We start from the raw sequence: 15,759 nt of genomic DNA, 5'->3' as shown, positions 1-15,759 counted from the left end.
CACCGTTGCCGACATAGTGGACAGAATTCCCAACATTCTGGCATCCCACCCACAGGCCAACCGGCTCATCATCCATATCGGCACCAATGACATCCCCAAACAGCAATCTGAGCTGCTGAAGCTGGACTTCCTCCAACTCTTCAGCCTCCTTGGTCAGTTGCAGGTGAGTGCTTTTATCTCCGGGCCCACCCCCACCTGTGGCAGAGGGATAGGCCGTTTCAGCCGGCTGCTCAGCCTTAACACCTGGCTTTCCTCCGCCTGTGTCTCCCATGGCGTGGGTTTTATTAACAATTTTGATGCCTTCTGGGAGAGGAGGCATCTTTTTGGAGCAGACGGGCTTCACCTCAACGCCTGGGGACGCCGTTTGCTGTCCGCCAATTTGGCATTTGGCGTACAGCACTCCCGCACACCGCCCTGTCACTACCCCAAACCGACATTACCTGCTGATCTGTCTGTCACTGACTGATGTTCCCCTGGTCCCAGCTCCTATATTTGTTCCACTTTTAACAGTAATACACAAAACTCTGGACTCGGACCTTTCTCTTCCACAGTCAACACAATACCTGTTATAATCACAAACAGAGAGCAACAGAATTATCATAAATCCAGTAACTCCAAAAACATTAATAACCTCCGGCCTCTTCAAAAATGTCAACATCCATTCAACTCTGTTGTCAAAAATCCACCGGTCTCAATCAGTATGGCACTTTTAAATGTCCGCTCTCTGTTGAATAAGTCTTTTATTATTAATGATTTAATTTTAGATAATAAACTTGACTGTTTATTTTTAACTGAAACATGGCTGGGTTCGGATGCACCAGTTGTTCTCACTGAGGCCTCCCCACCAAATTTTAATTTCTCTTTTTCTATTAGAAGTGGTAAGAGAGGTGGTGGGACTGCATCTTTAGCCAACAACACACTCACCACCAAACACATTTTATTTGATCATTTTACCACTTTCGAATTCCATGCTATTGTTTTCAGCAGCCCTCCAGTTTTATCTGTCACAATTTATAGACCACCTAAAGACAGCGCTGCTTTTATCAAGGAATTCTCAGAATTTTTAACAAACATATATTCAAAATATAATATGATAATTTTAACCGGTGATTTTAACCTGCACATAGATAATCCTTCTGACCCTGCATCAAAAGAATTCTTAAACATTCTTCACTGTTTGGATTTTACCCAGCACGTCACGCAGCCGACTCACAACAGAGGACACACCCTGGACCTGGTCATCACCCATGGGCTGTCCGCCAGTGTGTCCTCTGTTGTTGACTTGGCTGTCTCTGACCACTACTGCGTGTTTTTTAACATCACCGGTTTTATTCAGCGGGAGACCTCAGTGCGAACTGTGAGGAGGCGCTATCTAACCTCTGAAGTGGCTGCAAATTTTACCAGGGTTTTAGACGAATGCCCCTCTGTGATTTTACCTGCACCCTGTGATTTTATTTTTAGTCATTTTAACAGCAAACTGAAGAAAAGCCTTGACTCCGTTGCTCCACTTACCACCAAAAAGATTAACGTAAAACATGCATCACCCTGGAGAAACGAAGAAGTCAAAAAATTCACAAGAAATTGCAGGGCAGCAGAAAGGAGATGGAGGAAAAATAAAAATACAATCAACCATGAAATATTTTGCGAGCAACTTAAAATGTACAATAATACATTAAGGAATTCAAGAAATTCATACTTTGCCAAAATAATCAGTAATAACAAAAATAATCCCAAGGTCCTCTTTTCCACCATAGATCATTTATTTAACCCTGATTTTAACAGCTCCCACAGAACCCCCACAGACTCGCTCTGTGAGCAGTTTGCAGACCACTTCAGGGGAAAAATCAGCGCCATCAGATCTGATATTTTATCTTCTCACGATATGATTTTAAACACATCTGAGGACTCGATTGTACCTGAGGAGACACTGGACAGCTTTGTCCTGGTTAATGCTGAGAACCTTAAGAAAGTTTTCTCCACAGTGAGACCCACCACATGTCTTTTAGATCCAATCCCTTCTTCACTCTTTAAAACACTTTATGGATCTTTTGAAGCTGAGCTTTTATACATGATGAATTGCTCTCTTCAGTTGGGTGTCTTCCCTGCTGCCTTTAAAACGGCGGTGGTGAGGCCCCTTCTGAAGAAGAGCAATTTGGATTGTAATGATTTTAATAACTACAGACCTGTATCCAACTTACCATTTTTAAGTAAAATTTTAGAAAAACTTGTTTTTACTCAGATTAATGACTTTTTGAGTGATAGACAGATCCTGGAGATATTCCAGTCTGGATTTAGGGTGAACCACAGCACAGAGACTGCTCTCCTAAAGGTTTTAAATGATCTTAGATGTAACTGGGACTCCCAAAAGCTCTCAGTCCTGGTGCTACTGGATCTAAGCGCAGCCTTTGATACAGTAGACCACGCTATTCTCTTAAACAGACTGAAACACATGGTGGGCCTCTCTGGTGCTGTACACAACTGGTTCACTTCCTATCTCTCAGACAGAACTTTTATGGTGAGTATGGATACATGCTCCTCTAAGATCCATAAAATGACATGTGGTGTGCCTCAAGGGTCAGTTTTAGGCCCTGTACTTTTTAATTTGTATATGCTCCCTCTCGGCGGTGTCATCAGGAGGCATGGAGTGAACTTCCACCGTTACGCTGATGACACTCAGCTGTACATTTCCATGTCTCCTGATGACACCAGACCAATGGATGCCCTTTTTAACTGTATTTTAGATATAAGATCTTGGATGGCAGAAAACTTTTTACAGCTTAACCAGGACAAAACTGAAGTTTTAATTGTCGGTCCTGAGGCTCAGAGAGAGAAACTCTTGTCTAAATTACAGGCATTTTCACTATGTCCTTCGCTACAAGTGAAAAACCTGGGTGTTATTTTTGACTCTGAGCTTGGTTTTATCCCACATATTAAACATGTAACCAAAATTGGATTTTATCATCTAAAAAATATAGCCAGAGTCTGCCCTATTCTCTCTCGGGCCAACACGGAGATGTTGATGCATGCTTTTATTACCAGTCGCATTGATTACTGTAATGCCCTGCTCTCTGGTCTTCCTAAAAGGAATATTTCAACTTTACAACTTTTACAAAACTCTGCAGCTCGTGTGCTGACGAAGACGAGAGGGCGGGCCCACATTACACCGGTTTTAGAATCGCTGCACTGGCTCCCCGTGTGTTTCAGGATCGATTTTAAAGTTCTTTTATTGGTTTTTAAATGTCTTAATGGTCTTGGGCCTTCTTATCTCTCAGATCTGCTTTTACCATATGAACCCTCGCGGACCTTGAGGTCCTCTGGTACTGGCCTTTTGATTGTCCCTAAAGTCAGGACACATACTCACGGAGAGGCAGCTTTTCAGTGGTATGGTCCTCGTCTGTGGAACAGCCTGCCAGAGGAGCTCAGGGCCGCAGAGAACATACATGTTTTTAAGAACAGGCTCAAGACCCACCTTTTTAATTTGGCTTTTACTTAACATTTATTTATTTTACGCTTATTTATTCTATCCTGTTATTCTATTGTTAATTTAGGTTTTACCTAATATTTATTGATTTTATTCTTATTCATTTTTTAATCTTCTTACTCTATTTATATTTATATTTATATTGTATCCCGTTCTTATTTATTTTATCTTTTTACCCAGTATATACTCTTATTAGGTCATATCTCCAGTGTTTCCTCAGAGGGCGCTCTCTGCACCGGGGGCTTCTTTGCCTCCCTCCTGCTGTGTGCCCAGCCTGGAGGCTGCGGTCTGTGACCGGCTTCCGGTGCAGACGGCTCCCCATGATAGTGTTTCCTCACTTGGCTCATGCGTACCCAGTCCAATTTTACTTTTTAAGTGTGCACGTGTGTGTGTGTGTGTGTGGGGGGGGGGTGGGGGGGGTGGGGGGGAGGGGGGGGCTGCTTTTAACCATGTAAAGCACTTTGTGCTACATTTTTTTTTGTATGAAAAGTGCTTTATAAATAAAGATTGATTGATTGATTGATTGATATATGTGTAAAAAGAAAATGTACGAGCTGTGAAAACTGTTTCTGATAAAATGAAGACTGATATATTAAATATTCGTTTATTGGTTAAGAAAATCATACCATGTCATAACTGCTTTAAGTCATACAGAATAAATATCAGAGCCTTAAACTTTCTGACTTCTGCTAAATGGGTCAAACTGGGCAGAAAGTATACAAACACATATCATCCTTATAGAATATGATGTAACACTATAGATCAACTTACCTCAGAATATATAAAGCATATAAACAATTGCAGCATTATGATGCAACAAACACAGCAGTACTACTAATCCAAAATACTCAAAGCTTCATAGAACTGAAACAAACATTTATTTTTAGGTCGATTCTGCTGCTGATACATACTTTAGGTTTCTGAATATTAAACTTGTTGCTGCCTTTCATAGTGTGTAACTTGAAGGCCCTGAGTACTTTCTCCCACACTGAAAACACTGGAATGATAAAACTATTTGAACATTACCTAATAAGACTGATTCAGGACAGACAAATAGTTATGCTAAACTTTTCTAGCAGTCCTTCACAAACAGGGAACAGTCTGTCTATTCTCTCCGTCTGTCAGCTGATGCTGGCTCTTCCTCCTCCTCTTCCTCACACACTGCTGAGTTTGTCCTGGTGGCTCATCAGGGGTGCAAAGCCTCACAGATGATGTGCAGCAGTGGGTCCCTCAGTCTGTCCTCACTCTGGACACTTGCAGTTGTCACACATGGAAATCAAATGTGTGATAAGCTGCAGGATTCAAACACAAGTGTAATTTATAAATACATGTTCATACTTTTATTACACAATCAGAGAGAAAGAAACGGAGAGACAGTGCAGGACAGACAGACACGAGACAGTCTCAGGTGTTTACACTGCTACAAAACAGCACAAAAGAAGGAGGATTTAGTGTTTGTGTTATTACGAGTGCTAAACAAGAAGAGTTCCCAGCTGGTAAAGTGGACACATGTGTGACTCCTGTGATTAAAGCATCTTTCTTTCAGCGTAACGAGTGAACCGTCAGCTCGTTCAAACACACGTTAAAGTCAGTGTGGCTTGACACCACCGAACAGAGGCAGCAATTTAACATAGCTAACATTAACAGTGCAGTGAATCCTGCTTGTGCCATGATATTCAGGACTGCAAACCGAGCAGCATCACTGACTTTCAGCTTGTTGTGTTTGTGGATATATGACTGACTTTAATTATCCATAAAATCATCACATTCTTTGTAAGATTAAAGTCAACTATTGAACGGCGTATATTTTGAAGTAAAGGCTTTAAAACCAAGTTAGTACAAACATCACTAATGTCACATAGCTTTCCCGACATGTGGCCAACAGTAATGTTTTAATGTTCTTCATTATTAAACATTTGCACATAAATAAGTGACATAATATTCATTACTTACTTTTGAAAGTTTACTCTTCGGCTGCTCCATTTTTTTCAGAAAAATTATCTACACCACCGCCGCGCTATGAAGTCTGGGATATGTTGGGCCATAAAAGCTACACCGACCCATCCTTAAAATTCAGGGAAATGAAGGACACATTTGACGGCCGCATTTCGAGCAGCCTTTGAATTTGAACTCCAGGCCTCGAGGGCCGGTGTCCTGCAGGTTTTAGATCTCACCCTGGGTCAACACACCTGAATCAAGTGATCAGTTCATTACCAGGCCTCTGGAGAACTTCAAGACATGTTGAGGATGTAATTTAGCCATTTAAATCAGCTGTGTTGGATCAAGGACACATCTAAAACCTGCAGGACACCGGTCGTCGAGGCCCGGAGTCCGACACCTGTGCTCTACGCGTTCTCAAACGAGGCTCAAAAGGCAAGGTTAGGGAAGCCATGAACTTGGCCTTATCAGTGAGAGATCGGGCCACGTAAGCTTTATGACCTCCATTGGCAGATGATACTCTGGCACAGCATACTGAATCAAAAACTGCTGCTTTATATCACACCTATCGACCCTAACATTAGAAGACACACACCATGTCCAGTGTGCTCTGTTTCACTCCCCGTTGAAGGCATGTGTTGGACTTTGTTCAAAAAGCAGCCATGCCGCTATACTTGAAGCATTTTCATTAGGAAACACAGTGCTTTCGACTGTTTTCATATTTTAGTCTACTAAAGTATGACTTTGTTAGTTTCTCCAGCGACATTGTTCATCAGCTGAACTGCATAGGTGGCTTCTGATCAGTAGGAGCTTCCAAGAGTTGGCTTTTATTGGTACAGCTTGAAGTAATTTCTTGTAAACACAAATTTCTCTTGTGTTCTTAACAGTTCTTCCACCCTCTTTTTGGTATATTAGTCAACAAAAGGATCAGTTCACACACATGTTGTAGGCCAGTTAGCTCAGCTGGTCAGAGCGTGGTACTAATAACGCCAAGGTCATGGGTTCAATCTAGGGATGCACCTATACTGGTATCGGGAGCGATACTGTAAAATGTGGTATCGGTTAACTCGTAAAAGTTAATCGATACCACGAACCGCTACTAACTTATTTCATTAATCAGAGGGTGGATTGTCATTTTTGTTGTAATTTTTTAGATTGGCCACTAGGGGGACATCCCGCGCTAGACAGGCACAGGGTTAGACGAGTGAGACTGGCGGCTCCAGATAAAAAAAGAGAAACTGGAGGCTGCTGTAGCTAGGCTAAACAAAATGTCAGCAGTGTGGACCGGAACAGCCAACTTTAACTCGGGTTTTGGAAACGCGATGAAAAATGTCAAGAGAAAATCCACGAGCAGTTAAAATAACAGAGGCTCTGACTCATTTTATTGCTCTGGGTGACCAGCCAATGCCGGTCGTGGAAAACATAGGATTGCACCGTCTTCTCAGCATACTCGAGCTGCAATATAAAATTCCCAGCCGCCCACACATCAGGGAGATAATGGTGCCAAAACTTTCTAAAGAGGTAAAGACAAGCAGTGTGTGCAATGTCAGTCCTTGGTTTAACGGCACAGTGGACTGATGATCCACGGGCAGATGGGGAGTTCGTTCGTCAATGCCAAATACTTTCGTTATTTTGTTTGTTTGTTTATTATATGGACACTCTGCAATAATTTAAAAGTTTATTTTATTCTCAAACCTAATTTGTATTTATTTTATTCCAAACAGAAGTGTTTATTTATTATTCTGAAAGCTCGAGACAGTGCCAATAGTTCAGTGATATTTTGTTAAATTACAATGTGGAGACTCTGCAATAATTTAAGAGAAGTGCTTATTTTTCACTTGAAATTTTTTTGTGGTCATTTTTATTAAGATAGTATTTATTATCAGCAGAGAATAAAATAAAACCTCTCTTCCAATTCATTGCATTTGTGTGTGTGTGGTAGAAGTATCGGTTTTTGTACTCAGTATCGGCAAGTACTCAGATCCAAGTATCGGTGACGTATCGGTTTGAAAAAATTGGTATCATTGCATCCCTAGTTCAATCCCCATACTGGCCTTTCCACCAGCCATCCAAGCTGCTGTGTCATGACAGACCGTGGATTTTATTTGGTGGGATCCAAGAAAAAAACCTCTGCCAACTTCCAAGTGAGTAATGTACGCAACTACAAATGAAAGCAAAACACAAAATTCACTGACACATGACACGCTAATGAATACATTACATGCTTAGCTACAATCCCCAAATCACTTTTCCAGCTACTTTCTGGATAAATCACTCATTTCCAAAGTCTGACACAGCATACTGCATCAAAAACTGCTGCTTTATATCACACCTATCGACCCTAACATTAGAAGACGCACACCATGTATTGTTTTGTGGCAAATTTCTTCTTAAAGCGTTTTTTGTAAGTCAACAGAATACTTTTTTTTCCCACTATGTTGAAGTAATTTCTTGTAAACACACATTTCTCTGGTGTTCTTAACAGTTCTTCCACACTCTTTTTTGGTATATTAGACAAAAAAAGGGGTCGGTTTAGGCACAAGTTGCAGGCCGGTTAGCTCAGCTGGTCAGAGCGCCAAAGTCATGGGTTCAATCCCCATACTGGCCGTTTCAGCAATAGGCCAAGGTGCTGTCTCATGGTAGATTGTGGTTTTTGTTTGGTGGGATCCAAGAAAAAAACCTCTGCCAACTTCCAATGTGACAGATCGGGCCACGTAAGCTTTATGACCTCCATTGGCAGATGATACTCTGGCTTAGTGGGTGGATCCACTGTGCATGTGGCAGGTAGGACTACGTTTTTAAGAGCATGATACATGGGAGAAATGCTGTGGCATGCACTTATTTCAAGCAACAATCAATTATTTCAAGCAACAATCAAGCAATATCCACCAGCCACGTGACCAACCCAACACCAGCAGTTGGCTCAAACAGACTCAAACAAGTGTTCATGAAAAGTGGGAACTTCTGCCAAACCACGTGGCCTAATGGACAAGGCGTCTGACTTCGGATCAGAGGATTGAGGGTTCGAGTCCCTTCGTGGTTGGTTGTGAGTGCTTGAGGAGCAGGCATGCGTTTCATGTTTGTTCGCAGCAGGCCGACCTTGCATCCTTTATGTCATCCAAAATTGCTACGCTGTTGTCAATTTCATGTCCTTCAACAAAGACTCTACGAGTTCTCAAACGAGGCTCGAATGGCCAGGTTGGGGACTGAACCATGAACTTGGCCTTATCAGTGCCAGGCTCGCGTCATCTTGGCTTAGAAGCAACCATAGAAAGTCAATAACATTCCATGACCTCAAGCGACACGGGTGAAAAAATCACGACTTGGAAGCATGCTGTTGGTGAAACTCCACCTGGAAAAGATCCAGTGTGCTCTGTTTCACTCCTCGTTGAAGGCATGTTTTGGAATTTGTTCAAAAAACAGCCATGCCGCTTGAAGCATTTTCATTTTCATTAGGAAACACAGTGCTTTCGACTGTTTTCATATTTTAGTCTACTAAAGTATGACTTTGTTAGTTTCTCCAGCCACATTGTTCATCAGCTGAACTGCATAGGTGGCTTCTGATCAGTAGGAGCTTCCAAGAGTTGGCTTTCATTGGTACAGCTTGAAGTAATTTCTTGTAAACACACATTTCTCTTGTGTTCTTAACAGTTCTTCCACCCTCTTTTTTGGTATATTAGTCAACAAAAGGATCGGTTACTCACATGTTGTAGGCCAGTTAGCTCAGCTGGTCAGAGCGTGGTGCTAATAACGCCAAGGTCATGGGTTCAATCCTACGGTGGCCCCTAGAGACAAAGCACTTGCAAACTCCAAAACACATGCAAACCCCAAAATACATGCAAATTCCAAAACACAATGGAAGTGCTCCAGGACGCTAGGGGCAGTGTTGAGCTTTTGTTACCTAGTAACTACACAAGCTAGGAAGTACCAATGACCGGATTTGGACTGTATCCCAATTCAGGGTCTGCTGCCTTAAAGGCCGCATTTTAAGGCCTATTACGTCACAGCGACATGATGAAGGCTTTCCCAATTCAAAGGCTGCTCGAAATGCGGCCCTCAAATGCGTCCTTAATTTCCCTGAATTTTAAGGATGGGTCGGTGTAGCCTTCATGGCCCAACATATCCCAGATTTCATAGCGCGGCGGTGGTGTGGAAAAAAAACGGCGGAAGCGGAGCCGCCGAAGAGTAAACTTTCAGAAGTAAGTACTGAATATTATGTCACTTATTTATGCGCGAATGTTTTTATAATGAAGGACTGTTGGCCTCATGTCGGGAAAGTTATGTGACATTAGTGATGTTTGTACTACCTTGGTTTTAAAGCCTTTACTTCAAAATATATGCCGTTCAATAGTTGACTTTACTCTTACAGAGAATCTGATGATTTTATGGATAATTAAAGTCGGTCATATATCCACAAACACAACAAGCTGAAATTCAGTGATGCTGCTCGGTTTGCAGTCCTGAATATCACGGCACAAGCAGGATTCACTGCACTGTTAATGTTAGCTATTTTATATTGCTGCCTCTTTTCGGTGGTGTCGAGCCACATGGACTTTAACGTGTGTTTGAACGAGCTGACGGTTCACTCGTTAAGCTGAAAGAAAGATGCTTTAATCACAGGAGTCACACATGTGTCCACTGTACCATCTGGGAACTCTTCTTGTTTCGTAATAACACAAACACTGAATCCTCCTTCTCTGGTGCTGTTTTGTAGCAGTGTGTACACCTGAGACTGTCACCTGTCTGTCTGTCCTGCACTCTCTCTCTGTTTCTTTCTCTCTGATTGTGTAATAAAAGTATTAACATGTATTTATAAGTTACACTTGTGTTTGAATCCTGCAGCTTATCACACATTTGATTTCCATGTGTGACAACTGCAAGTGTCCAGAGTGAGGACAGACTGAGGGACCCACTGCTGCACATCATCTGTGAGGCTTTGCACCCCTGATGATCCACCAGGACAAACTCATCAGTGTGTGAGGAAGAGGAGGAGGAAGAGCCAGCATCAGCTGACAGATGGAGAGAATAGACAGACTGTTCCCTGTTTGTGAAGGACTGTTAGAAAAGTTTAACATAATTAATTGTCTGTCCTGAATCAGTCTTATTAGGTAATGTTCAAATAATATTATTATTCCAGTGTTTTCAGTGTGGGAGAAAGTATTCAGGGCCTTCAAGTTACACACTATGAAAGGCAGAAACAAGTTTAATGTTCAGAAACCTAAAGTATGTATCAGCAGCAGAATGGAGCTAAAAATAAATGTTTGTTTCAGTTCTATGAAGCTTTGAGTATTTTGGATTAGTAGCACTGCTGTGTTTGTTGCATCATATTGCTGTAATTGTTTATATTCTGAGGTAAGTTGATCTATAGTGTTACATCATATTCTATAAGGATGTTTGTATACTTTCTGCCCAGTTTGATCAATTTAGCAGAAGTCAGCCAGTTTAAGGCTCTGATATCTATTCTGCATGACTTAAAGCAGTTATGACATGGTCTGATTTTCTCACCCAATAAAGGAATATTTAATATATCAGTCTACTCTTCATTTTATCAGAAACAGTTATCCAGCTTGTACATTTTCTTTTTATAAATATATGTAAGCAATGAGCCAAATTCAGTAATGCCAACATACTGAAGGAACAACATTTGTCTCTTATATATGATACACCTATATATGCACTGTCAAAGATACTTGTCTTTGAGTGAAGATTTAAGGTGGTAAGACATATAAATAACTGCAACTTGAATCTGTACTGAAGCTCAGTATTTGACACAGAGTTCATGTTCACTGCTGTAATAGCTAATAATGATTAATATAATAACTATAATATTGGCCATATTATATTTACATTACCAAAGTGATATGACTTTAGTCTCATGAACAACATTAGCTAATTGTTATTTACTAACTAATCTTAAATAACTTTTCAGTCCAGAAATGAAGCCCGAAAATCATGTTTTACTGTCCTGTGGTCTCAGCCTCAGATACTTATCAAATCACACAAAGATCATGTATAAACAAACAAACAAATGAACAAATTATGTTCTCCTTCATTTCTGTCAAACAAAGTTGTATGACACGTTTCCAGCAGTTAGTATCATGGTTGCTAGGCAACCTGGGAAGCGCGACAGAGACTAGACCGTCCCATACAGACAAACTTGCCGTTTATTTTGCAAATCGAGCTCAACACTGCCCCTAGCGTCCTGGAGCACTTCCGTTGTATTTTGGATTTTGCATGTGTTTTGGGGTTTGCATGTGTTTTGGATTTTCCAAGTGTTTTGGAGTTTGCAAGTGTTTTGGATTTTCCAAGTGTTTTGGATTTTGCAAGTGTTTTGGAGTTTGCAAGTGTTTTGGATTTTCCAAGTGTTTTGGATTTTGCATGTGCTTTGGAGTTTGCATGTGTTTTGGATTTTGCAAGTGTTTTGGATTTTGCAAGTGTTTTGGATTTTGCATGTGTTTTGGAGTTTGCAAGTGTTTTGGATTTTGCAAGTGTTTTGGAGTTTGCAAGTGTTTTGGAGTTTGTATGTGCTTTGTCTCTAGGGGCCACCGTAGTGTAGGAGATTTCTATGAAGTAAACACATTACGTCTCTGAACACATTTTGTAAATGGGACTGTCACTCACTTGTTGTTTGACGACATACAAAGTTTGTTCCCAGTAAGGTCTCAATTTTCCAGGTCCTCCCCTCTCACTCATGTTACGGACTAGGACACTGTCTCACCAGGTTGGAGAGTGACTGTGTTCTGTGTGTGATGATCATAGTTCTTCTACCCCTTGCACTAGAGTGCTGGCTGTTCTCAGCTGCAATACGATAAGCCTCTTCCATCCACAAAGCCCACTTTTTAGCATAGCTCTGAGGTGTTTCAGTCCCATCTCTGGCTAACAAGCCAAAAATGAAGTCTACTAGGAGACGGGGGTGTCGACCAAACATGAGGTAGTGGGATGAAAAGCCTGTTGCCTCATGCCTGGTGCAGTTGTATGCATGTACTATCTGAGGCAGATGCTCTTTCCAGCTGCTCTTTGCCTTCTCCTCCAATGTCCTTAGCATTTGAAGAAATGTCCAATTAAATCACTCAGCTGGGTTGCCATTTGGATGGCATGGTGTTGTCCTTGAGTGAGCAGCTCCAGCCAGGTGTTGTAGGGTTGCTGATGTGTTTGACTGGTTTCTTTTGCTTAATGCAGGGGTGTCACGGCCTTTTATGTTCCAAACACCAAAAAAGTCCAAGAAAAGGCCGTGGGTGGCAACGGGAAGTTTGTTTTAGAACGCACTTCTGACTCCATTGTTTAAAAATCATATGTCGTTTATTTCGTGGAAAATTATAAACAAAAATCAACCAAATAACTTCTTAAAACTTAAAATTAAACGAAAGTTAACTCAATTTGCTTTAACAACTTCAAAAGTGGTCAAAAAATCATTTTCCAACCCCCCCCCCCGTCTTCCCATCAGACATTTGGCAAACAAAAAACCATCTTTACCACACCCCTCCAGGGTGCTCTTAATCCCCTGATTAATGGGAGGGTCCATAAGCCAATAAACCAATCACTTTCCAAAAACTTTTCCAATAAAATGAATTACAAATTTACATAACAAAACTAGGTCAGCATATTCTTACAACTTTAAAGAAAAAACAAAAATTAATACAAATTGTGTTTTATAAACATTCAACAAAAATGCCCACAACACAGGGGTGTTTTCTGGTCACATACGCCTCAATGTCCCTCTTCATAAAAGCCCAGTAGAAACGGTCCCGTGCCAAGTCAATGACCCTCTTTGCCCTGCGTGACCCAAGTCATCATGGAGATGTTGAAGCACTAGGAGTTGATATTGTGCTGGCAGCACAAGCTGCCTTCGCTGAGCCGCTGTACGATGTTGCAGCTGATTTTCCATATGAAGCTTTCCCCACTCATGCATAAGCTTTCTCACGGGGCCACTGGCTCTCCTTCTGCCATCATTAGTTATTACTGATTTTGTTTCTTTCAGTTTGATAAGTTAAATGATAGAGGGATCCTTCCTTTGGGATTTTACCAGGTCACTGTGACAGGCTGCAATGGTGACATGTTCACAGGTGTCTCTGGCTGGGCATGTTAGGCACAGGGCAGCGACATATGCAGCATCTTGTCTCTTTGCAGACTCACAACCCTTCTTTTTTAAAATTATAGTTCTAAATTGGAAGATTATTGTGATCTTGAAATATTAACATAAAATTATATTTTAGTATTTTTGTTGCTCAAAATAAGCGTCGCATAACGTGGAAGCCGGTGTACCCGCCAAAACGCCGTGCGTTTATGGAGACTTTCAACCCTGGGTCGGCCAAGTATGGAGAAATGTAAGAAAAGAAAAATATCAGAAGAAAATAGAACATTTAATGATGCCTGGGCAGATTCATTTGCATTTACTTCTGACGAGAGTGGCCTACCAGAATGCCTAATTTGTGGAGAGAAACTGGCTAACAAAAAAAGGTTAAATATCGAAATAAAAACACAGCCTTTGCTGAAAAATATCCAGAGGGAGAAGAGAGGAAAAAAGCCTTTTTGGAAGTGATTTGGAAGGCTGATCTGTGGAAAAATCAATTCAAGAAGTGGATGAAGTCTGCATATGCAAGTTTTGTGGCCGCTCAGGAAATGGTCAGGCGTGGGAAGCCGTTGACAGACAGAGAATATATGAAGGAATCATTCATTAAGATTTCAGAACACCTATTCGTTGACTTTGAAAACCAGAGTGCACAATCTCTGTGCAGAAAATCCGAGCGATGCCTCTCTCTGCGAAGACTATCAAAGACAAAACCATCAAAATGGCAGAAAATATCACAAGACAGCAAATTCAAGACATCAGTTCAGCTGCAGCGTACAGGAACATGCACAGCTGCTTAAAGCAGTAGTGCCCAGATTACTTACATCTACTTCCGTGCAACTGATATAAGATGCGGTAAGCTGAACACAGCTTCCTCGTGGGTTCACAGCTTGTGTTGAAAAATAGTAACGCGACCGCACCGCATTTTCTTTGATTTGATTTGATTTGATATACCTTTATTAGTCCCACAAGGGGAAATTTCATAAGGCTGCCGACCTATTACACGCAATGGCGGCGCCATCTTACCCTCCGACTATACATACATTACACAAACATCACATGGGGAAGACAGGTCAGAGAGGTATAACAATGGAAAATGCACCACACGAGGAAAGATAAGGAGAAAAAAATAACTCCTCCCAGACTGAGCTCCAACAGGGAGATCAGTTTGAGAACAGAAAAAAACACCTCTGCACATGAAAAAACTCTTAATACACCAAAGAAACACATGACAAGTAACAGGGGTGGGTAAAGGGTGAGAGACAGCCGAATTAGACAGTACATCCGGGCCTGCAGCCTGTGCGCTGGTCTCCTTGATCCCCGTCAGCATCGGAAGGGAATAAGCATCGAAGGCGTTTGGAAAGGGAGGGGGGATGAGTGTGTGCATATCAGTGTATATGTATGTGTGTGCGTGTCCAGAGTTCAGCTGAGACAGTGTCCTTCGCCCTGCTAGGCTAAGTAAACAGTCTTCCAGCCAACCCAGGTGGCCTTGCATGGAATGGGAAGGAACAGACTAAACACAGTCGTTATCAGGGTGTTTTTGTTAGGGTATCCGCATGAAGTGATAGTGGTTTTTACTTTAGTGCGAACAGCTCATATGAATTTCAAAGCAGTTCTACAGTCCAACACTGGTCTCTCAATCTCCCGTTGGAGAGCCGCGAGCTTCGCCATACTTGCGTTCTGTGACGTTGTCATTTCTTGTGCTCAAGGAGCCGATTCTGAGAACTCACGACCACAGTGTGCCTCCCCGAGATGTAATCCAGTCTGCACTCAGAGATCTTATTCTGAGTATTCACAGCAGCCGTAACCTTTCCAAGATCTTATCAATCAATCAATCAATCCCAGAGGGCAGCCTTGTGGGGGTTTGAACAGCCGGTTCCGCTTTCTTAATTCTTCGATAAGTCAGGGCCAAGCCAGCTCCGATCAGCCAGAACCCTGTTACCACGGTTCCGAATAGGTAGATATCTTCAGCACTCAGGCTCACCCAAGCCCAGACTTCTCGTTGAGAAAGGGGTGTCAATTGCATTTAGGGACCAGTTGATCAAATCCAGAATTCCTCTTTTAGGTTTTAGAGAACAGACTGTGAGAGAGTGTTCCAGGGAAAAGTAACACAAAAAACACCAGACTAGACAAGGACGCAAGAGGCTAAGCAGGAGCGCTAAGGGAGAGGAGGAGGAGGAGAGGAGAAAAGTGTGACCGCCTTCGTCAAGAGCAAGAGCAGGAAGAAGTTCTTGCTAGTAATGGAAACGGCGTTGTAACAATAAAAATAGTA

At 41.8% G+C, this 15,759-nt stretch overlaps 1 non-coding gene across 1 annotated transcript; it reads left to right on the top strand.

Annotated features, from left to right (window-relative positions):
* The first annotated feature begins 8,389 nt into the window (after positions 1-8,389).
* On the top strand, positions 8,390-8,462 carry trnar-ucg (transfer RNA arginine (anticodon UCG)). Its single transcript has one exon. It is a non-coding gene; the product is annotated as a tRNA-Arg (tRNA).
* Positions 8,463-15,759: the final 7,297 nt, after the last annotated feature.

The sequence above is a fragment of the Neolamprologus multifasciatus genome, unplaced genomic scaffold (assembly GCF_963576455.1).
Source record: "Neolamprologus multifasciatus unplaced genomic scaffold, fNeoMul1.2 scaffold_42, whole genome shotgun sequence".
Classification (NCBI taxonomy): domain Eukaryota; kingdom Metazoa; phylum Chordata; class Actinopteri; order Cichliformes; family Cichlidae; genus Neolamprologus; species Neolamprologus multifasciatus.
Note: the sequence above shows the minus strand (reverse complement) of the source record. Positions and strands in the feature narration are given on the sequence as shown.